Source organism: Sinohyriopsis cumingii, chromosome 19, assembly GCF_028554795.1.
Source record: "Sinohyriopsis cumingii isolate HCF-2022 chromosome 19, ASM2855479v2, whole genome shotgun sequence".
Lineage (NCBI taxonomy): Eukaryota > Metazoa > Mollusca > Bivalvia > Unionida > Unionidae > Sinohyriopsis > Sinohyriopsis cumingii.
Window position 1 is genome coordinate 3,253,706 of NC_142979.1, and position 24,771 is coordinate 3,278,476.

Below are 24,771 nucleotides of genomic sequence, written 5' to 3' on the forward strand. Positions count from 1 at the left end.
TGGAACACAGTATTGTATATACATAGTCCATAAGGAACGCAGTATTGTATATATATAGTCCATAAGGAACACAGTATTGTATATACATAGTCCATAAGGAACACAGTATTGTATATACATAGTCCATAAGGAACACAATACTGTATATACATTGTCCATAAGGAACGCAGTATTGTATATACATAGTCCATAAGGAACGCAGTATTGTATATACATAGTCCATAAGGAACACAATACTGTATATACATAGTCCATAAGGAACGCAGTATTGTATATACATAGTCCATAAGGAACACAATACTGTATATACATAGTCCATAAGGAACGCAGTATTGTATATGCATAGTCCATAAGGAACGCAGTACTGTATATACATAGTCCATAAGGAACACAATACTGTATATACATAGTCCATAAGGAACACAGTATTGTATATACATAGTCCATAAGGAACGCAGTATTGTATATACATAGTCCATAAGGAACACAATACTGTATATACATAGTCCATAAGGAACACAGTATTGTATATACATAGTCCATAAGGAACACAGTATTGTATATACATAGTCCATAAGGAACGCAGTATTGTATATACATAGTCCATAAGGAACACAGTATTGTATATACATAGTCCATAAGGAACGCAGTATTGTATATACATAGTCCATAAGGAACACAGTATTGTATATACATAGTCCATAAGGAACGCAGTATTGTATATACATAGTCCATAAGGAACACAATCCTGTATATACATAGTCCATAAGGAACACAGTATTGTATATACATAGTCCATAAGGAACACAATACTGTATATACATAGTCCATAAGGAACACAGTATTGTATATACATAGTCCATAAGGAACACAATACTGTATATACATAGTCCATAAGGAACACAGTATTGTATATACATAGTCCATAAGGAACACAATACTGTATATACATAGTCCATAAGGAACGCAGTATTGTATATACATAGTCCATAAGGAACACAATACTGTATATACATAGTCCATAAGGAACGCAGTATTGTATATACATAGTCCATAAGGAACACAATACTGTATATACATAGTCCATAAGGAACGCATTATTGTATATACATAGTCCATAAGGAACACAGTATTGTATATACATAGTCCATAAGGAACGCAGTATTGTATATACATAGTCCATAAGGAACACAGTATTGTATATACATAGTCCATAAGGAACGCAGTATTGTATATACATAGTCCATAAGGAACACAATACTGTATATACATAGTCCATAAGGAACGCAGTATTGTATATACATAGTCCATAAGTAACACAATACTGTATATACATAGTCCATAAGGAACGCAGTATTGTATATACATAGTCCATAAGGAACACAATACTGTATATACATAGTCCATAAGGAACGCAGTATTGTATATACATAGTCCATAAGGAACACAATACTTAAATACATAGTCCATAAGGAACGCAGTATTGTATATACATAGTCCATAAGGAACGCAGTATTGTATATACATAGTCCATAAGGAACGCAGTATTGTATATACATAGTCCATAAGGAACACAATACTGTATATACATAGTCCATAAGGAAGGCAGTATTGGATATACATAGTCCATAAGGAACACAATACTGTATATGTATTGTATATGCATAGTCCATAAGGAACGCAGTACTGTATATACATAGTCCATAAGGAACACAATACTGTATATACATAGTCCATAAGGAACGCAGTATTGTATATACATAGTCCATAAGGAACGCAGTATTGTATATACATAGTCCATAAGGAACACAATACTGTATATACATAGTCCATAAGGAACACAGTATTGTATATACATAGTCCATAAGGAACACAGTATTGTATATACATAGTCCATAAGGAACGCAGTATTGTATATACATAGTCCATAAGGAACACATTATTGTATATACATAGTCCATAAGGAACGCAGTATTGTATATACATAGTCCATAAGGAACACAGTATTGTATATACATAGTCCATAAGGAACGCAGTATTGTATATACATAGTCCATAAGGAACACAATACTGTATATACATAGTCCATAAGGAACACAGTATTGTATATACATAGTCCATAAGGAACACAATACTGTATATACATGGTCCATAAGGAACGTAGTATTGTATATACATAGTCCATAAGGAACACAATACTGTATATACATAGTCCATAAGGAACGCAGCATTGTATATACATAGTCCATAAGGAACACAATACTGTATATACATAGTCCATAAGGAACGCAGGATTGTATATACATAGTCCATAAGGAACACAATACTGTATATACATAGTCCATAAGGAACGCAGTATTGTATATACATAGTCCATAAGGAACACAGTATTGTATATACATAGTCCATAAGGAACGCAGTATTGTATATACATAGTCCATAAGGAACACAGTATTGTATATACATAGTCCATAAGGAACGCAGTATTGTATATACATAGTCCATAAGGAACACAATACTGTATATACATAGTCCATAAGGAACGCAGTATTGTATATACATAGTCCATAAGGAACACAATACTGTATATACATAGTCCATAAGGAACGCAGTATTGTATATACATAGTCCATAAGGAACACAATACTTAAATACATAGTCCATAAGGAACGCAGTATTGTATATACATAGTCCATAAGGAACGCAGTATTGTATATACATAGTCCATAAGGAACGCAGTATTGTATATACATAGTCCATAAGGAACACAATACTGTATATACATAGTCCATAAGGAAGGCAGTATTGGATATACATAGTCCATAAGGAACACAATACTGTATATGTATTGTATATGCATAGTCCATAAGGAACGCAGTATTGTATATACATAGTCCATAAGGAACACAATACTGTATATACATAGTCCATAAGGAACACAGTATTGTATATACATAGTCCATAAGGAACGCAGTATTGTATATACATAGTCCATAAGGAACACAATACTGTATATACATAGTCCATAAGGAACACAGTATTGTATATACATAGTCCATAAGGAACGCAGTATTGTATATACATAGTCCATAAGGAACGCAGTATTGTATATACATAGTCCATAAGGAACGCAGTATTGTATATACATAGTCCATAAGGAACACAGTACTGTATATACATAGTCCATAAGGAACACAGTATTGTATATACATAGTCCATAAGGAACGCAGTATTGTATATACATAGTCCATAAGGAACGCAGTATTGTATATACATAGTCCATAAGGAACACAGTACTGTATATACATAGTCCATAAGGAACACAGTATTGTATATACATAGTCCATAAGGAACGCAGTATTGTATATACATAGTCCATAAGGAACACAGTATTGTATATACATAGTCCATAAGGAACAGAGTATTGTATATACATGCAATCTTCGCTTTCATGCGTCCCATGATTAACCATCTAGCAGTTTTTAACCGAGTGTGGGGTTGATCGTGTTTGAGTCATGGATCACATATTGCTTTATATGCAAGATGATGTTAGTAACATGCAGCAATCAACACAATTGATTGGTGCTTCTTAAGGTTTTGGTTGCTTGTTAGAATCAAATCGTATTTTAACCGTGTATCAGGCCCGCAATAATCGTGTCTAAGTGTATTTACTCCATGGTGTTTCCGGTATTTTCGCTAAAGCAGCCGCGACATCAGCTCAATATACTATCAAGATACCTACACAAATCAAGATGAATGAAACAGCACCGATAGTTGGTGATGAAGAGCGCCATTGTTACTGACGCTGCAGCAAAAACACGACAATAACAAAGTACCAAAATTTGAATTACATATACGCCGTGGTGATTCTGAAAGCGTTGCGTGCATTTAAGTTTTTACCATCTCAGCCAATGCTTATTAGTTTTACACTGAAGTAAACTTAATAGTGTACCAAATATATATTGATGCTGACGGACGTTCATGCCCGCGACCGCTCAGCCATCATCTCGATATGACCTGGTTGGCCACCAAAGCGAATTATACTCAGTTTAACAACCGAGTTGTTGTTGACGTCGATTTTTGAAGATCGAACTGGAAAACTTGAAACCTCTAACTTGGACATGCAAGACATTGTTGTGAGGCTGCGCGGAGCCGTCGCAAAGAACATTCATGAAATAAACAAAAACTGGAGAATCAGGGATTCTTATGTGTCAGTTGCGTTATCAAAGCCTGTGTTGATCATGCTGTTACTACTACAAAACAATACGTGGATGAACAGATCACGATGGTACCTTTGCCACCACATGTAGTAACTTCATTTTCACTATACCAAAACCTGCTGACCAAATAAGTAGAGAAAAAAAACTGATCCTATACTAACAGATGGTCGAATTTCTTTGTGCTACTGTGAATGGTTTTGATAAACTTAAATCTCAAGTGTTAACTTTACGCGAATCTGGATCATGTGTATTTATCGTATCCGATTATTTTAATGCTTGGGGTCAATTAACATATTTGATAAGTACTCATCCTGGTCCACGAATAGCAATATGTAACAATCCTGACGAAGGAACAGACTCTTTCACATGTACGATATCAATATAATTAGTTGCTAAAGATGAAAGTCAATTTGAATCATTCCACGTCTATCCATACGGGTACTTATCCGCCTTTGGTATTTTTTTTTAAAGATTAAATGTTATCATTTTTAAAATGATGGATTTTGACCCCGGTGATGAGGTTGCGGCAATTGCTGACTGGGTGTGGCGCCAGCTGACAGCGGATATTAAAACTGATGATAATTGTGTTCCACTTGTCTAAGAGTATCTGTGTCAAGTGTTGCTAACAAACCATCGTATGCACTGAAATAAAATCTTGTTAAAAAATCAGACAGAAATCGATAGTTGGGACCATTCTGATATACCAATACCAACTCGGTGCCAGCTTGGTGTTTTAACACGTGAAAACGTTCAACCGTTGAATGCACAGCCAACGATGAAGCCATTCTGGGATTGTTTTTACAACGAGGACGTGGAGTTTATTGACAAATCCACTCCAGTTACATTTTCTCCATTGATTTTATTAAACCAATACTGACTCATGCAAGAAAAGGAAATCCCAACTGTCATTCAACAAGGACGCACTTGTAACAGTTTTTTTTTTTTGGGGGGGGGGGGCAAAGACGAAAACGATCGTTTCTCGCACCATATAGTGGCGTAATTGGTTTGTATCGATCTGAACGTGGTGTTAGGCCTCCATAACGACCTAAATATTCCTCAGGCGGTGAGTTACATGTAATAAATGCATGACCGTTGCACCAGTAAACAAAGATTAATGGGTTGGAAGTGCGTGTTGCGCCTGTACGTGATGAGTCTGGGCAGGAGCTTCCTGTCGAGCAATTATACTGCGCGATAACAATATTAATAAAAGAACTATGATACACCCTCATTGTTACCAAAGAGAGAAAATACTCGAAGCGATACAACAGTTACGAGATGAAATCATCAAAAGAACCGCGTTACTCATGAAAAACAAATCCATGTACGTGTTCGTAGATGCTATTTGTGGAATAGCCACGGCAGCCACCGTTGGTCTGCTTGTGCTGGAAATCAGGACTGCGGCAACTATCACAGGTACACCAATCGCGATTTGATGTTGGAGTCCAATTGTTACTAACAGATGTTACTGGCCTTCACGAATACGTGTCTATTCAGAACTTCCCGCTGAGGCACAATCAGTCTCAATACAATTAATAAACTCTACCCAGTGGCTTCGAGGAATAATTAGCATTGTCGAGTTCAAGTGTGGTGTAGTAGTATGATAATAGCAGTTTTGTTGATTACTAATCTAGGTCACAACCTTCCACCCAACATGACCTTTCTGGCAGGCCCACTGTGGGCAACAATCACACGTGGATATGTACCCGTGAAATGAGAACAAAGTCATATGGGATAGAATGTTGTGCCTTAGTTCAGCAATACAAATTTAACACGCTCTCATTATATTACTGGTCTTTTTGGACGAATTTACTCCACTAATGCAAAAAGCAAACCTTTTAAAGTCTTTTCATGTCATCGCAATGTTTTCGTTGTAAAAACGCATTTTCTAACCATTATCTTTTCAAACTTAGTTTGATGACTGTTGCAACTTTACTTTGATATCTCGCTATAGTTTTCATAGTTAATAAACATACCCATATTTCTCCTTCACCTCTTATTATTATTAATGTTGGTTCTATTCAGCTTCAGTTCGTCAATGCGATCCTAATGAAATATATAAACACTTACAAGACAACAAACAAAATAACTGCAATTTTAAAATACAGTTAAACTATTTTGAAAGATTTCCCCTTTTGTCACAAAATGATGGTTTCAACACAGTTGGTCTCAATTGACAAGTCCTTACAATATGTAATCAATCAATCATTGCATGTAGAACCAAGTAGCTCGAGACAAGTTATTTCTCATGACAGTGGTCTCTCAAGACAGGATGATGAATATTAACCTCAGTTACAACTTTTGTTCAATGCAACTAGTTCTTCGTCTCTCTTTGTACTTTGCTATATTTCTTCACATATGTTCTACCAACAAATTAGAAATGTATCTACCTACACCGCTTCCTTTGCCGGGTGTAGTTTTACTTTAAACACGAACAAAGCACGGCAGTTCATATTAGCGAAGAGAGCTGAAAGAACTCGGCTTATTCAACTCCCTTGGAGATGAATCATTTTATATATGAAGGCTACTCTATTCAATTTACCTGGCGCGTGATGGGTACAGTGTTAAATTGTTACATTACATATTTTCCTCTACTCATAAACAATACAGAACAACACGAAAGTCTTTTTCTACGTAAAGACACAAAAACAGCCAAAAATAAAATCTACTAAAGAGTGGATGATTTATTTCATCAGCCCAACTTAACAGCAGAATACTCAAGAACACTGTAGTTAGATATTAAAGCTTAATTTATTATTTTAAAAAATTGGGGGGGGGGGCAGTAACACAGATACGTATAACGTAAAACAAGATAATTTAAACTATGCAGGAACCACTACTGCCTCATATAATGAGACTGTTTATTTCCTATGCACACCGCTCCATTGGCCTAGTGGTTAGAGCGTCCGTCCCGGATGCGGTAGTTCGCAAGTTAGAACCCCTGCCGAGTCATACCAAAGACTTACAAAAATGGTACAAACAGCTGCCTCGCTAGGCGCTCAGCATTAAGAGGTTATTGTTAGGACTGGTCGGCCTGGTGTCAAGATAATGTGACTTGGTGGGACATCATGCTACGTGTCTGCAGCATGATGCCCCAGTAAACTGTCACACTGCAGATATCGTAGTGATATGACTGAAAAATTGTTAAAGCTACGTTAAAAGCTAATCACACACACACACACACACACACACACACACACACACACACACACACACATATATATATATATATATATATATATATATATATATATATATATATATATATATATATATATATATCCTATTCCACCACCTAACTCTGGAATATCTTAAACGATGAATATTATAATAACAGTTCTTTGCGTAGCTTTACAAATTACTCCAGAAAATATAATCGAAGTTTCTAAAAATCTAAAACACTTAACAGTTCCTTGACAGACGAATAATCTGCATTCTGTCCTTGTAAGTGGCATACTAAGGGTAAATAGAGCCTGGGGCGTCTTTGATGGCCCAAAGGGGTTTACGCCCCAAGACCTCTGGCGCCCAGGGCAACCACCCCGTCCGCTCTCCTTTCCCCTTAGTACTCTACTGGGCCTTGTCAATCTTCACTAGCTAACTCTCCAAATTGTTGACTTGGCAATCTTTGAGAAAATATATATCATTTCTTCAGTGAATGTCTACGTGTGACCTATTACAATAGAATGATTCGCTGGACTTTAGCTTACGGATACGGTAGCGATATAATGACTGATTCTCAAAACACGGATATTTGCAAGGATATATTGAATGTATATCCTGTATTTAGTCTTCTCTCTCTCTCTCTCTCTCTCTCTCTCTCTCTCTCTCTCTCTCCATTACTTGAAAGTTCAGTTTTTACATTGTTTTTCCAGTACCTTTCCCTATGATTACTCTCTCGACTTTAAGACTTATTACACATTTGATTACAAACTTTTCTCTGTTGTAATGTATTATTCAATGCCTAATTCAATTTTTAACAATTGTTTGCAATTAATTTCAAGTTAGATACTGTCGTGGCGCTATGGAGTGTGGCTTATAGACTGCTGACTAATCAAAATAGCAACCATATCTTGGTCAATTTTTACATTACATGTATGATCAAAATAGCAACCATATCTTGGTCTATTTTCACATTAACTAATCAAAATAGCAACCATATCTTGGTCTATTTTCATATTAACTGTCTAATCAAAATAGCAACCATATCTTGGTCTATTTTCATATTAACTGTCTAATCAAAATAGCAACCATATCTTGGTCTATTTTCACATTAACTGTCAAATCAAAATAGCAACCATATCTTGGTCAATTTTTACATTGCACGTATAATCAAAATAGCAACCATATCTTGGTCTATTTTCACATTAACTGTCTAATCAAAATAACAACCATATATTGGCCTATTTTCACATTAACTGTCTAATCAAAATAGCAACCATATCTAGGCCTATTTTCACATTAACTGTCTAATCAAAATAGCAACCATATCTTGGCCTATTTTCACATTAACTGTCTAATCAAAATAGCAACCATATCTTGGCCTATTTTCACATTAACTGTCTAATCAAAATAGCAACCATATCTTGGTCTATTTTCACATTAACTGTGTCGAAGCTTGCTTTCAAAATGAAACATTAACAAAGTGACAGTATATGGCAAGGAGGGGATTGAGCAGTTTGGATGTTATATGTGGGGTTTTTTTTCCGGAGCACTCAAATGTTAAGATATCATATTTTGGTGCAAACTAAATGAACCGAATATGGATCTTATATACTTGGGTCGAACTGCACACAGTATAAACCCAGATCTGTCGTCGCATTATGCGCCGGGAGATCTGGGTTTATGTTTTTTTGTTATATTTATTAGTCCTAACTAATAATGCAGTCTGCAGTTGAATCCGACTTTTTGACCGTTCCGGTGGCCTAGTGGTTAGAGCGTCCGCATCGGATAAGGGAGGTCGTGGGTTCGATCCCCGGCCGAGTCATACCAAAGACTTACAACAATGGTACTAACAGCTTCATCGCTTGGCGCTCAGCATTACGAGGTTAGTGTTAGGATTGGTCGGCCTGGTGTCAGGATAATGTGACTGGGTGTGACATCATGCTACATGTCTGCGACATGATGCCCCAGTGCTAGACATCACTATAAACTGCCACACTGCAGACGTCGTAGCGATATGACTAAAACATTGTTAAAGCTACGTTAAAAATCCAAATCTCACACATACACGACTTTTAAGCAAGGATATACGGTACTATAGTAAAGCCGGATATTCTGTATAACGTTGATGATGGCGTTAGAATTGTCATACATTGTAATGATTTGTATGTGGATCGTCCCACCCACCCACCTCCACCGATTAAGTATTGACTATTCCTCAACAGTCATCACTTTCGATGAAAGATAATAGTCAGTAAGTAACATGATCTTTTGTAAAATATGGTGTGCAACGAAGAACATTTTTTGATATAAACGAGAACGTATTCAACAATTATTTATTTCTACCAATTTTTTTAAATTAAGGAAACTTTCGTGGATTCTAGTACGCAATCTCTTGCCATATTGTATTCCGTCCTTAAAGACAAAACTAGGTCAATGCATCTAATCCTTCAAGTGCAATTCTGCTGCATTTTTAATTATCATCATTATATGTAGATGTGATGTAAAATAATCGATTCCATGTGTGTAGTATCTGTCCAGTATGGATTAATGGCGTCTGTTCACGATACAGCGGAACGCCTGACATGTACATTTGACTTGATCGATATAACATTGTTCAAATGATGCTGAGTCAAAGAAAGACTGTGAGTCTAATAATGTGAAAGCTTTTTACGGTACATGTATACAGCTACTAACCCGAGTCATTTTTTGTATTATGGCTGGTGCGTCACCTGGGGGCTCTTGACATTCCATTGTACTTGGGAGTAATAGCTGCGCCCACCACCACAATAAGGTGGGTTTCAATTCCTGTGTCCATTATTCTAGTATTTGTTTATGGACCTTAACTCCTATGCGCCACGAATATTCAATCTTTGAAGAAAACCCTACAATACGAGTGTAAACTTCCCCGTCTCTCTATCATACAGGTTAGTATATCTAGGCAGGAGTGAGAAATAGGGAAATGTGATCAGTCAACCTGAAGAAGTTCCCACTCGATTTTGCTTCTAAACAATCTCTGAATAAATTTTAAAGAACCCTGATATGAGAAAAGATTGTAGATTAGGTACCGATCAAAGGAGGCGAGAATCAATAAATTTAAGTTTATTAGCTGTCATGCCATGAAGAGAGATATACTGCTTAACATACCTTTAATAAAACTGTCATCAGCTGGTGGTTACCATGTCGGTGTTATGCATGCTAGTCATAGTTTCAACATGGAACACTTGAATAATCATGACTAAAGACCTGAAGGAATGATAGTTATCAGAATAATTACTGACCTGTTTAATAGTTACATCAATCCACTCATACGTTCCTGAGTGTATGTCTCTCTTCCCTCAGAAACCGCCCTTACATCCTCATCAGCAATGCGCGTCTCGCCTCTGTCACGGCGCTCTTGCTCAAGTTTCCCAATGATACGGAGAGACCGCAATACCACAACATTGTGAATAGTTACCACATACCTAGTTGAACTGCGTGTTGATAAATGAGTTACGTGAATCCCCTCTGGCCAAACCTTAAACAACAGAGATTGTAATATTATGTTTTCTCGTGAACACTGATAGATTAAATACAATACCTCAAAAGGCTTACTTGTTTCTCCTACATAGGTCAAATTAGAAACCTACGCGGTATGGAAAAGTCAGTATTATTTCAAATAATAGAAATCAAGCTGACATTTGTTACTTAAGTTTTGGCGGGTATCATATGCTGTTTTAGTTTCAAATATGACATAAAATACACACACACACACACACACACACACACACACTTACTGAGATCTGGCTGAATAAATAGACGGAAAACTCAATAGTGTAATGGCCTACAGGGCACATCTGACTTGTGTAGTGCGACTGTTCATTGAGGTTCGACACAACAGAGAACTTGGGATCACGATTTGCCAGTTTTCTTTCTTAAGCGACCCCGTAGGGTAAACATGTTTTCATTTTTTTTTTTTAAATTGTAAAACTCAAGTTTCTTTCGCCGACTGAAACATGGAATTATTTTGGAAATGTTCCCTGATGTCTGTTAGCATTTTGGAATTGTTCATTGGTGTCCGTCACATTTGTTAGATAGCCCGATCACAGACTGTTTCTAACGTATCCTTCAGCCAAAATAACCGCAAACCAGTCTACGTTTCTAGGAAATACGATAGTGTGACCTCCCTTATTGTACTGAAATCATACATTCACATGTTGCTTACTGTAAGTTCCTATGTGTGTGTGTGTGTGTGTGTGTGTGTGTGTGTGGTTTTACAACAACTTCGAGAATCGAACAATTAACCGCATCAGAAAAATTATAATTCCGCTTATTGAACAAGAAATATAACATATCGCAGCGTCAGTTAACGTCACCGCCACCGCTGAACAATTTTACATTAAAACTTATGAAACATGGATATCAACCAAACAGACTAGTAAGAATACGCATGAATCAGCTGACATAAAGCGTGAACATCTGTCATTTTGTACTACTTGAATTATTAGTAATTCTCAAACATTTTATAGACATGTCTAAACCTCTTTTTTTCGACATATTTATTAGACGGGCATGTTATTACTTCTTCAAATGTAAACTTTCAAAATTGCTGACATTTTATTAGTCACAATCAATTCATTTTCGCATAGAGATGCTATATTAGTCAGTGTGCGAACGCATCAACAAAGTCTGTCGGCCGCGTTGTCAAGCTAGGCTTTACCTATATCATTTTGTATTCGTGGCTTTCCCAACAATGATCAATAACTTGAGTCGGCTATGTGCGCTTGTTACTGTGTGTTCAACAAGACACAGTTGCTATAAATATTAAACTATAACTGGATTGGTTTTACGAATGTAGACTGGTGGGTTATGTGCATATGAAGGACTACTAAATATTTATTTTTTTCAGCAGTTACTCGTTTTTAATCCTAAATGCAAAATGATTAGGGGACGTCCATTAATTATGTCAACAACTTTTAGGCAATTTTTTACCCCCCTACCCCCTTGTCAACAACTGTCAAACTTTCAGTGACCCCCCTAATAAAACTTTACCCCCCCCCCCCCAAAAAAATAACAATATTTTATACGGCTGGCTTTTATGCTAAAAATAGAATTATGGAAATTAAAAGGTCTACAAATAAATTTTAATACATGTTTTTACTTGTTTAACATATTTCAAATTGACTATAACAATTTTACAGTTTATGCAAAGGGGGGGGGGGGCTTTTGCCTGAAATGAACAAGAGTCTGTGTGAAGTGGCAAATTTTATGTCGATCTAACAAGAATACATTAGCTGAGACCAGACAACCATTAATTAGATTTATGGAGACAAGCGCGTATCATATCGCCATACTACCGTGTACGGTAATGTCCTTTAGAGGGAGAATTCTGTTCCTAATTAAACATTTGTTTATACAGCAGCCAGGCGGACAATTTAGGACAAGGAAAACTTCATTTTCATGGTAAAGTTGTCACAAACTGAGAGAACGCAGAAACTCTGTTACTCAAACTACCAGGTCAAGTTGACCCTGACTTTGGCGCCTCTGGAAAAAAGGCGGCAGAGATATTTGATTCTGATTGGTACGTTAAATGAGAGGGCGTGTTCCAACACAAAATTTCATAGGTTTTAATATCGCCCGCATCGAATTTTAATCAGTCTAAGCTTTTCCTACAAGAGGAGACCCAAAGGTTACGACTCCGGGAATTTGCAAGAAATTTCCGTAAAACTGTTGTCCAAAAGGGGGACGATTGTCGAAAGGAACCGACGAACTAATTTACCGATTAGAGGAAGAAACGTTGACAGCAAAGGTAGTGTGACAATTCCATGTAATTTGTTGATGCCATATATAATGCTTTGCTGAAGTTATTTACTTGTATCTGCATGAATCTTTTTTCTACATTCGTGTAATAATTTGCTTTATGAAGTATAACTGTGTTGAGTTTATGCATAGGAAGTTGTACATTAATCTTCTTTAGATAAGTTTGACGAATTGTTTGAATTTGTCGTCTTGTTTGCATAAGAATTATGTTCTAAGAATTTAATGCATTACATTAGTTAATATGATTACAAGAATCCGTGTGAATTCGCCGAATTTAGAAGATTTCACGTATGATTAAGAATAAGTGTGTAATGACGGAAATGATCTAGTAATTGATTGACGTGATGTATCCTATTTATTCGCTGTGTATGTGGTAATGTGTAAGGTCAAGGCGTAACGAATTAGCCATTTGACTAACTAGGGTCAATATAGGACATGTGGAGTCGATTGATAGCCTTAGCGTCTGTTTAGCACTGATAGTGAAATCTGATAACGAGGGAGAATAATAAAGAATTAACCGTTTCATAAATAACGGGAAATTTAGGTTGTCTCTATTTATATTTATTTAAAAGGGAGAAAATAGTTCCAGAGACGTATGGAACGAATGAGTGATGTTATTCTGAGACCTATACGGAGAAGCATAGAGAAGAGTGCAGTGAGACATATAATCCTGTGACGCAATCCTGCGACGTATTAATTTCTGAAGAAGTATTTTAAGAGTGTCCTGAGACGGGTGGTAGAAAGTATCATCCCGAGATCCAGGGGTCTGAACAGCGACAGAGGAAGCAAAAACAGACTGAGGACGAGCAGGTTATGAAATCATACAAGACGTTGACTTCGATTGTTCACTCGATCCTATGATGAACTAAATCTATCAGTAACAGATCGGCTATCTTATTTAGATCTATTTGCGTTTTCTTTGTATTTCGGTGAAAGTTAAATTTTTAAAAGCAGAGTACATTCCTGATGTAATGAATTTTCACAGTGTTTGTATGTAATTGATTAAATTGTTTGTTTACATGTACGGGGGCTCGTGTTGGTTTGTTCTATATACCTGCTCAGATCTCTATCTATTCCACCTATAAGTTTCACCACTTATATTTATATTTACTCGAACCGGGCGATAACATCGAGGGTGGTCAACCCTTAGATAACGAAAACCAAATACAGAGGGACATTCACTCCCCCCGTGTAACAGTCTGTTATCAAAGTGTACAATATTTGTAAGGCATTAAGGTTACTGCATGTGGTTGAAGAAATTGTAAGCTTGTGTAGGCTACATAATTTATTTTATGTATTATGTTAAAGATGACTGTATAATGGTCAAGCTCTCAAGTTTCCTAGGCTCAGTTATCCATCCTTGGAGGGATAGCTCATGGACTTCAATACATATAGCATCTATACATATAATGTAGATGCTATTTAATAGAAGTCCATGGATAGCTATACTATTTAGATGTCTATGGCTCAGTGCAGTCTTTGAATTTAGTAACAGCTTCCCTTAAAAATCTGTCTACAGTCTACAATCTACACTGAATAAAAACAAAATATGATGATGCAAGACTATGACTTCCTTGGCAAGAGCTAAACCGGTTTAGGATTAAACTGGTGGGCTGTTGACGGGCGAGCGAGTGTGTGCCATAAAAACGCACCGACTAATTTCCTATTTTTTGATTTATTAAATTTATTCTAAAAAAATAACATTGTTGACGTCAATTTATCTTGAACTCCCCCTCCCCCATGTCAACAATTGTCAAACTTCTTCAAACGCCCTCCCCCCATTTTGTTGATATAAGTGATGGACGACCCCTTAATGTATAACAAACTGTGGTCTAATAGTCATTCTTTCTCAATAACTTAACGGAAAATAACGAACTTTTCCGAAACAGTACTGTGTTAATTTGCAGAAAGGTATTAAATGTTTACAACATATTGCGAAACTATTACGTCGAGATAATTTTTGTTAAAATTATTTTCACCTCAACGAAAGAAATTGATCGGTAGTAGTGAATAGGGCCACCGTAGCGACAATGGGAATTAGCATTACAGACCCCACGCCCCCGGGCCACTTTAGCGACAAGGGAAATTTAACATGGGAAAAACCCCTGGGCCACTTTAGCGACAAGGGAAATTAACATGGGAATAAATCGTGGGTCTGTCTAGCGACAAGGGAAATTAACATGGGGAAAATTGTTGGGTCACTCTAGCGACAAGGGGAATTTAACATGGAACTATAGTGTGGGTCTGTCTAGCGACAAGGGAAATTAACATGAGGAATAGAGTTTGGGCTTGTCTAGGGACAAAGGGAATTGAACACGGGATTTTTTTTTTTTTTTTTTTAAATTTAAAAAAAAAAAAAGAGGTAGCCAATCGAAAGTCATTCTCTTTTCGAGAAATGTGGGTGGCCCTGAAAAGGGCCTTTGGGTTTATGTTAATATTAATATTAACATAGATGGCATCTGTCACATCTTCTTCTTCTTAAACTCCTTCTAACTGTAGGTCCATACACAAGTACCCTATTGAGACATCCTTGTCTTTCTATGTAAACTCTTCTCATCCATAGACTAGTATCTGTCCTATCAACAACAGTCCACTTGGACCGGACATACATGAGCATGTCCGTCCTAAACATCATCGAAGACACAAGGGTGGATGATTCAACTGTGGTCCACATCTTGAGGCGACGAGAACAGGTGAATCAGTGCAGTGAACTGCGTTTATTTATAGGTAGAGGAAGGATTGAAACGGATTGAGTTCATTCACCAATCCAAACACGCGTGACAAAATTCAGTCAGCCCGCATCCAATCCGAAGAGAGCAGTCTGTGACGTCACGTGGTCTATATAGATTCGTTAGCGCTTGTGTGCAGTCAATCTATGCGACAGTGATTCAACATGACGGAAACTCAGAAAACGATCCATTGGGGTGCACCAGCAGTGGAGACCGCCCAAGGGAACCCGGACTTACTTTCAGAAGAGATGAATTGGGATTTTGTGGATTTTCTTACCTCGCAAGAATTTGTTCCGGAACCTTCGTTACCTTCTTCATTACCGCAAGTGGAGAATTTTAGACAGAGACAGAAAGAAGAATTGGAGAAATTTATACAACGACAAAAAGGAAGCGGAACAAGCTTTTCTCCTACAGCAACAGCAGCAAGAAGAAGAGGGAAGAAAAAAACAACAACAACAAAAAGAAGTAGCAGCAAAGAAACAAGAGGGTGAAAATCAAACGGTCACGGTACTATTGGACATTTTAGCGGAGTTAAGGAGTCTGAAACAAATGTATCAGACTTCTTAATCACGACCGAAGAGAATACGACCTTCCCGAGCTAAACACATCAACCCTGTGACTAAGCCTACCGTACCACCCTTAGTGATTTCAACCCAATCATCATCATCACAAGTAGGCCTCGGCCGTGGCAAAGGCTTAAGGCAGTTAAAGTTGATTGCTTAAACTCACCCCTACACCAAAAAAGGCCCTTTTCAGGGCCACCCACATTTCTCGAAAAGAAATAGCCTTTCAATTTGCCAATAACTCAAAAATCAACAAAAAAAACCATTTTACCCCTATAGTACGTGTATATGAGTGCGTGAGTGTACGTTCTTATCTTAAAATCAAAACTCAAAGACACTTACCTTATATAATTAATTTATTCTTTTATCCATAGTTACAATCCAATTCACAATTCACAACTGAGCACTTTAAAAAGTTCATTGACTTCTTCTGTCTCCTTGTTTAGTCTCTCTGTTTTTAAAATTTCTTCACCGTCACAGGCTTTTCCTCTTCTTCCTCCTCACTTTCTTCCCTTCTTCTTTTCTTCTCCTGTTTCTTTTTCTTCACCTGTCTGCTTTCTTCCTCTGAAGAATCCCTCTCTTCTTCTGAAGAATCTCTCTCTTCTTCTGAAGAATCCCTTTTTTCTTCTGACTCCTCTTGTTTTTTTTTTGGGGGGCAATCTGGAGACCAATATCCTTTTTCTTGACAATAATAACAGGTATCTTGACTTTTGTCTTTTCTAGCCCCTTTTTTTCTTTTTTGACGGTCTGGACACTCTGAAGACCAATGCCCTTTCTTCTGACAGATATAGCAAGTATCTTGACTTTTATCTCGAAAGGAAGGAGAGTAGTCCGTAGGCTGGTCTGAAGAGAATTTTCTAATGACCCCTCGCAAAGCTCTGACGAAACGTTCGATTTGGTTAGTCTCTTCCATCGTTGTGCTCGGCTTGAGAGTGAAATGAATAGTGAAAGGACAAGACACACACCCTTTTTATATACGCTGGTTTGTCATGACTATAAATTAGTCTATGGTGTTTAAACTTGAGTCATTTGACGTTTTGCACTCAAGATGAAACGATCCTATTCATTCGAGAAGAAAGAAGAAGAAAGTAAGAGGCAGAAACGTGATCTATCGCCTCGTACCAGGGCTGAAATCTTGGCACAAATTCATGCCAGTGATTTTGAAGAGGACATGAGTGAACCAGAATTTGAAACCTCTAAACCAAGTTCACCACCCTTAGTCAACCCTGAAAAATACTATTCCATTCGAGAGACGGAAAAGCGCTCCTCTAGAAAATTTTGAACCACGGCTTACAAATACACGGTGAAGTTTAAAGATTTCAAGGCTGAAGTGCCGTTAGAGAAAGCAGAAGTGTTCATCACTGGGGTGTGGGATTCTTTGCTCACTGCACTCAAGCGACAATGTCAACCCAAAGAAGACGATCGCTTGACACTATCCATAGATCACGACAGCTTGAAATCCCCTGTTTGGATCGAGTTTAGGAGACCCGCAGAACTAACACCTTCCAAAGTCATGGACAAGATTCAACACGTACAACAATCTAATGACCAGTTTGACATCACCGATGGTAAAGCCACACTGAAAATGGCCCACGTCTCTCCTCCTCAAGGGACCGGACAACGCAATAAGGTGTTATTGGTGAACGAGCTTCGCAGCAATAAGCGTAGCCTCGTCCAAATTCACAACCCTCAAGACCAGATGTGTTTAGCCCGAGCCAACGTGGTGGGACGAACCTATGCCAACAAGAACGACACGGTAGAATGGAAAAGAGCCTGGAAAAGTATTCAACGATCCGATCGAGCCAAACAACGAAATGAAGCAGAACTCCTGTTGCAACAAGCTGGCCTGTCCAAAGACACACCCTGTGGCATTCCTGAGATGCAAAAATTGCAAGATGCCCTAGCTCCACGCTACACTTTGAAAGTGCACCCTCGAGAAGTGCACGGGTCTTTGTTGTTTCGAGGGAAAGACTTTAAGGATGGAAAATACATTCACCTTTATCATCACGATGAACATTTCGATACCATTACCAGTATCACCGGATTTCTAAGATATAGATATTACTGTGAGAAATGTGACCATGGTTATAATAATCGAGAGCAACACAAGCATTGTGGATTGAAATGTTCAGGATGTTTGGCCTCTCAACCCTGTCTGAGCGAAGGACCAGTACCTTGTTCAACTTGTCTGCGCACGTTTGTCAGCCCTACCTGTTACCAACAACATCTGAAGACGCAAGGTTCACAGCAGAAATGTGCTTGTCAACTCCTGAGATTGTGCCCTACGTGTGGACAAGGCATATGTACCAATACGGCCAAGGCACACGTATGTCGAGGAAAGAAAAAATGTCACATTTGTCACCACATCGTGGACTTGGAAAACCAATGCTACGTGCAAAAATACCAACCTCCACCAGAGAAAGAGGACGGTCACAAGAAGAAAGGCAATTTCATCTTTTTTGATTTCGAATGCATGCAAGAGACCGGTATTCACGTTCCTAATTTCTGCGTGGCTCATCGAGCGTGCGAGAAGTGCATTCAGGAACCTATCTTCAGTCATTGCCCTCACTGTAGCAAGATTCCCGGAGGGCGTGAAAAAATCTTTCGAGGACCGAACACGTTAGCCGATTTTGCCCAATGGCTTTTAGACCCCATCGACAAGACGTGGAGCCAAGAGGACATCGAACGTTACGGAGATTGTCATCGTCATGCCACGGTGATGGCTCACAATTTCTCCGGATACGATGGACAGTTTCTTTTGAGATACTATACGGAACATGGCACCGAGCGTCCTAAAGTGACTTTGAATGGAGCCAAAATCATTTTCATACAAGTGGGACAAGTACAGTTTAAAGATTCGATGAGCTATTTGGCCATGCCTTTGAGTCGAATGCCTAAAACGTTTGGAATGACAGAAATGGCTAAAGGGTACTTTGCACACTTTTTCAATACCGAAGCCAATCAACATGCCGTTCTACCCCATTTGCCTGAGGCTCACTATTACGACGCCGACAACATGCGTACCGAACAACGAGAAGCTTTCTACGCTTGGTACCAGGCTCACGCCTCGGACCCTTTCGACTTTCAGGAAGAAATGCTAAAGTATTGTCGTTCCGACGTGGACATTTTACGGCGTTGCTGTGGAAAATTTCGAGAACTGTTCATGGAACACGGAGGGGTCGATCCTTTGAAAGAAGCTTGCACCATTGCCAAAGCGTGTTCCTTAGTGTATCGACAACGATTCATGCCTGAAAACACCGTGGCTGTCATCAGTTCTCAAACGACCCACTATATCAAACGTCAATACTCGGTCAAAGCCCTACGCTGGTTACATTACTTGTGCGACAAGGAAGACAAATGGATTCAGCATGCTCGCAACGAAGCGGGCGAAAAGACCATCGGAACGCATTCGGTCGATGGCTGGGACTTAGAAAACCCCAAGATCGTGTACGAGTTTAACGGTTGCTTATTTCACGGATGTCCCGTCTGTTACCCTGATCGTAGCACTAAAAATCAGTTTTTACAACGAACCATGGAAGACTTGTACCAGGACACTTGTCAGCGGCGCCTAAAGTTGGAACAGGAAGGATACCAAGTGGTGGAAATGTGGGAACACGAGTACGATCACCGTTTGAAAACCGATCCCGAGTTTAAACGCCTCGTGGAAAGTTACCAGTTCATGGACGCGCTGAACCCGAGGGATAGTTTGTACGGAGGAAGGACCAATGCCACCTGTTTGCTGTACCAAGCCGACGAAGAGAAAGGAGAAGAAATCAAATACTTTGACGTGTGTTCGCTGTATCCCTACGTGTGCAAATATTGTCGCTTTCCTGTAGGGCACCCGCAATTGTTAACGGAATGCATCGACCTGAAAAACATTCGACAATACGAAGGCTTGATCAAGTGTAAAGTTTTGCCTCCCACGAACCTATACCATCCCGTCTTACCTCACCATTGTCAAGGCAAACTGATGTTTCCATTGTGCCGTACTTGTGCCGAAACGTGCAACCAAGACCAACCTTGTCAGCACACCCAGGAAGAACGTGCCTTGAGGGGAACCTGGGTCAGCGTAGAATTGTTCAAAGCTCTGAACATGGGATACCAACTGTTAGAAGTGTACGAAATTTGCCACTTTCCCAAGACAGAACAATACCACAAGGGTGACCCCGCTCAGAAAGGCATTTTCGCCGACTACGTGGATGCCTTTTTGAAACTGAAGCAAGAAGCCAGTGGCTATCCTTCCTGGTGTCATACTCCCGAAGACCAAATACAATTCAAAGAGAAATGCTATGAACAAGAAGGCATCTCTTTAGACCACATCGAGAAAAACGAAGGCAGGCGATCGTTTGCCAAAGTGATGTTAAATTGCTTGTGGGGTAAAATGGCACAACGAACGTGTTTACCCAAGACGGAATATTTGACAGAACCTTCCCGCTACTTTCAGATGATTCACGATAAAACCAAATTCATGAAACACGTGGACGTCGTTCGTGAGGATTTGATCTTGGTCAATTACGAAGAAGATCTGGACTTTGTACAAGACGACCCTTTTGGAAATGTCATCATTGCGGCTTACGTGACAGCCCATGCTCGCTTAAAATTGTACGAAGCTTTAGAACTGTTAGGGGAACGCGTCCTGTACTTTGACACGGACAGTTGCATTTACATCCATCACCCGAGTCAACAGCACCCTGACATCGAAGGAGACCGTTTAGGAGCCTGGACAGACGAGCATCTCGACGACAAGATTCTAAGTTTCGTCAGTGGCGGTCCCAAAAATTACGGCTACGGAGACCGGGACCCACAAGGAGAAGTGCACACGACGTGCAAAGTGAAAGGACTGACTCTGAATTATCGTACCAGTCGTGTGGTCAACTTTGGGGTATTGAAAGAAGCCTTGCAATCGGGAGAGGATGCAAACTTTAAAGTGACCACCTATCAACCGAACAAGATTGTACGTTTACCCACTCACCACATCGTCAGTCGGCCCTTGGAAAAAGTCTATCAAATTGTGTACCAGAAGCGAGTTCGACTTCCCAATCATTTCACCTTACCGTATGGACACGTCGGTATTGGTCTGTATATAAAAAGGAACCCTAGGCAAGATTGATAGTTCATTGTGACTACCAAGACCGAGCGAACAAGATGAATATTTTCAGAGAAACACAGAACAAGTTGTTTAGAAAGGCACAATTCAAGTGTGGGGCTTCTGAAGTGGAATGCGATTGTGAGCCTTGCGATGGGTACGATGCTGTACGTTGTGACCTTAGCGATGCCGTAAAGCATCATGGGAACTTTAGTGTCACTACCCCTATCATGGAAAGTGATGCTGTGCGTGTCAAACCTGTGGGATGCGAAAGTGATGCCGCTCGTCCTCTTGGACATTTTACTGGGTTTCGTTTTAAAGGGGAATGTTCACCTTCACGTCTACCCCCCTACGGATGTCATCTAGCCCTGAGCAAACTCCTGTTCATGTCACCCAACCCTCATCGAAACGAACCTGTGAAAGACGAATATTCGTTTCCTGTGCGTTTGTCGGAATACTGCGACTTTGAAAATCGTCTTCAATCGTTCAAAGGAAAATGGCCTAAGTATCTGGGAGGACCGACCCCCGAAGAATTAGCCAGAGCCGGATTTTTCTACTTGGGCGAAGGAGATAAAGTCAAGTGCTTCAGTTGCAGTGTGTCACTTCACCACTGGGAACCGCAAGATTCGGCCTACGTAGAACATGCTCGATGGTCACCGAATTGTCATTACTTACCCTTAGTGGGACCGAGACACTGAAGTAACTTACCATAATCTGTTCATGGATACTTTACACGAGAACATTCGTGCTTTGCCTGTGGAGTTGAGAGAACGCATTTACCGAGAACTGATCAAAATACAAGTGAAACGCAAACGCAAAGTTATTGAACCGTTTTTAAATTATCCTCTGTTCCAAAGTATAAGAAAACTGATTATAAGTGGATATTACATCAGGCACAAAGGTAAACGAGGCTATTGGACACCACCCAAGGATTCCAAAAACAGTGTATATACTTATGGATACTTTACAAGAGAACATTTTGGGCTTGCCTGAGGAGTTGAGAAGAAGGATTTACCGAGACCTGGTGAAAATACAAGTCAAACGTAAAGAGCAATTGCATCCGTTGCGTCACCAGATCTTTAACCACTGGTACATGAATGGTATAAGAGAACTGATTCGTCAGAAATTGTTTCAGTGGTCAGACCTTGTTAGTGAGTTAGTGAATGCACGAAATGTTCATCATTTTGGTTACTTCGAGATTCACCTAGAGCAACGCATTGAGGAAGACGAGTTAAAGGATTACCAACATATGTTACGTGGAATCTGCTTAGTAGAAGAGAAAACTTCTAATCGAAGTTTGAACTGTAGGTTACAGTATTCTAGATCTCCTACTGGAGAACGAAGATGTCTGGGTAGAATGTACGTGTATTGCTTCCGAAAAAAAAGAGAGCATAAAAACAGGAATCCATGCCACGGCTTATGTCACAAGTGATTGAACAGATTCCGTGGAAGGAACTCAATGACCATATTCAAACCGTGGATCATTACCATCGATTATTACAAGAACTGTATCCATTCAATTTGGGTCGACAAGTGGTGTGTGTCTTAGTGACTTGTTTTCTGGGATTTCGTTTACCAGCCGATTCTTTGTGGAGTCTTTACGATCAGTACTTACCATACCCCATGGCCTTAAATGGTCACGAAAAACTCCTTTTGCTTAAAGCCTTGCGGTTTCATCTGGATACTTCTCGACCTCAACAGGAAAAAAGGATTCGTCAACTTTTAGCTACCGAAGACGTGTATGACGATGTGTGTGTCGCTTGTGACTTACACCCCCATTGGACAGATGTTCGTGACTGGAAAAAGGGGGGTTTTGAGGCTTGGACCCAAGAAGTGGCTCAGTATGCACAAGAGTTGTTCAAGGAAAAAACTAACTTTTCAACAACCTGTGTTAGTGACAGTGCCAGAAGAACCCGTCACCGAGAACAACCACTCGCTTCAGGACAGGACTGTCATGGACATTCCTGAAAGGTCATTCCGGGAGGACACTTGTGTGACAATACCTCATGAAGAGACTGTAAGAACATTACACACTGTCCCTAGGACATCTTGGTTACCCAAAACATGTTGTACAGAGACTTGTTTATATTCCACTTTGATCGTTTTGATGTCTTTTTTATTCCTGTACATAACTATTTGGCTTTTATGTATTTTTGTCTTTCGTGATGTTCATATTTGAAACATTTAATAAACGTGTTCTGAAAAAAGTATATAAACTCTTGTCTTGTTTGTTTTCGTGTCACAAGTGACATTTCTCACACTATGGCTACCTCTGCTATCTCTGCTCCCTCTTCCTCTACTGTCAAAGTCATCGACGAACACTTAGATCGTGCCAGTTGGGAGGCTTTGTATCTTCGCCATCCCTTTAACATGCTCATTGCTGGACCTAGCGGTTCAGGCAAAACCGAATTCGTCAAACGTTTGATCGAACATAAACATCATTTGATCGATCGGCCACCTCAACGGATCGTGTGGTGTTACAAAGAGTGGCAATCGGCGTACAGCCTCTTGCGAGAAAGTCAAGGCGATTCCATCGTGTTTTGTGGAAGGCATTCCTAAAGAAGACGACGGCATCGTCTCTGACTCCCGTCAAACCCATTTGGTCATTTTTGACGACATGTTAGGAGAAGACAAAGAAGAAATTAAACTGTGGTTGACACGCAAAGGGCATCACCGTAATGGCAGTGTCCTTTACATCACCCAAAATTTGTTTCAACAAAGTAAAACCCATCGCACCATCAGTCTCAATGCACATTACGTGGTCTTGTTTAAAAGCCCTCGAGATAAATCGCAAGTGCAAGTCTTAGCCAAACAGTTAGAAACGCCTTGGTTCACTCAGGCGTACGACGATGCCACTCAAACGCCACACGCCTATTTACTCGTCGATTTGAAACCTACAACCACCGAGGATTTGCGATTTCGTACCCACTTGTTTCACCACTGGTGCCAAGACGGAGGGCCTGTCCTGTACACGTCTCCGTCCTCGACTTAATTTCACTCCACATAAAAAATCTATAAAAACCTCAGACCCTTTTCGTCTGTCTCACACAACGTCAACATGACGTCCCTTCAGTCGCATCTTCCCGTCAAATTGATTCGTGCCTTGTATGGCATCAGTTGAGAAAAAAAATCCACAAATACGAGCTCGTGTCTTAGAAGCTAGTCGCAAAGAAGTCTTACGATGGTTCACGGTGACGGCACGTCAATTACTCCAAGGA

General features: G+C 39.4%; 1 protein-coding gene and 1 long non-coding RNA gene across 4 annotated transcripts in view; one reads left to right on the top strand and one right to left on the bottom strand.

The window, feature by feature from the left end:
- The window catches only part of LOC149775065 (beta-1,3-galactosyltransferase 1-like), a 63,929-nt gene extending 53,022 nt beyond the window's left edge, over positions 1–10,907 (bottom strand). For 2 of the 3 annotated variants that reach the window (XM_089942970.1, XM_089942974.1), the window contains exon 1: positions 10,658–10,907. The gene's annotated coding sequence lies outside the window, so the exon portion shown is untranslated. The other variant, XM_089942973.1, reaches the window with a different exon arrangement.
- A 1,696-nt stretch (positions 10,908–12,603) lies between these two features.
- Positions 12,604–14,199, top strand: LOC149775066 (uncharacterized). Its single transcript, XR_016416547.1, has 2 exons — positions 12,604–13,164; positions 13,748–14,199. It is a non-coding gene; the product is annotated as an uncharacterized LOC149775066 (long non-coding RNA).
- The last annotated feature ends 10,572 nt before the right edge of the window (positions 14,200–24,771 follow it).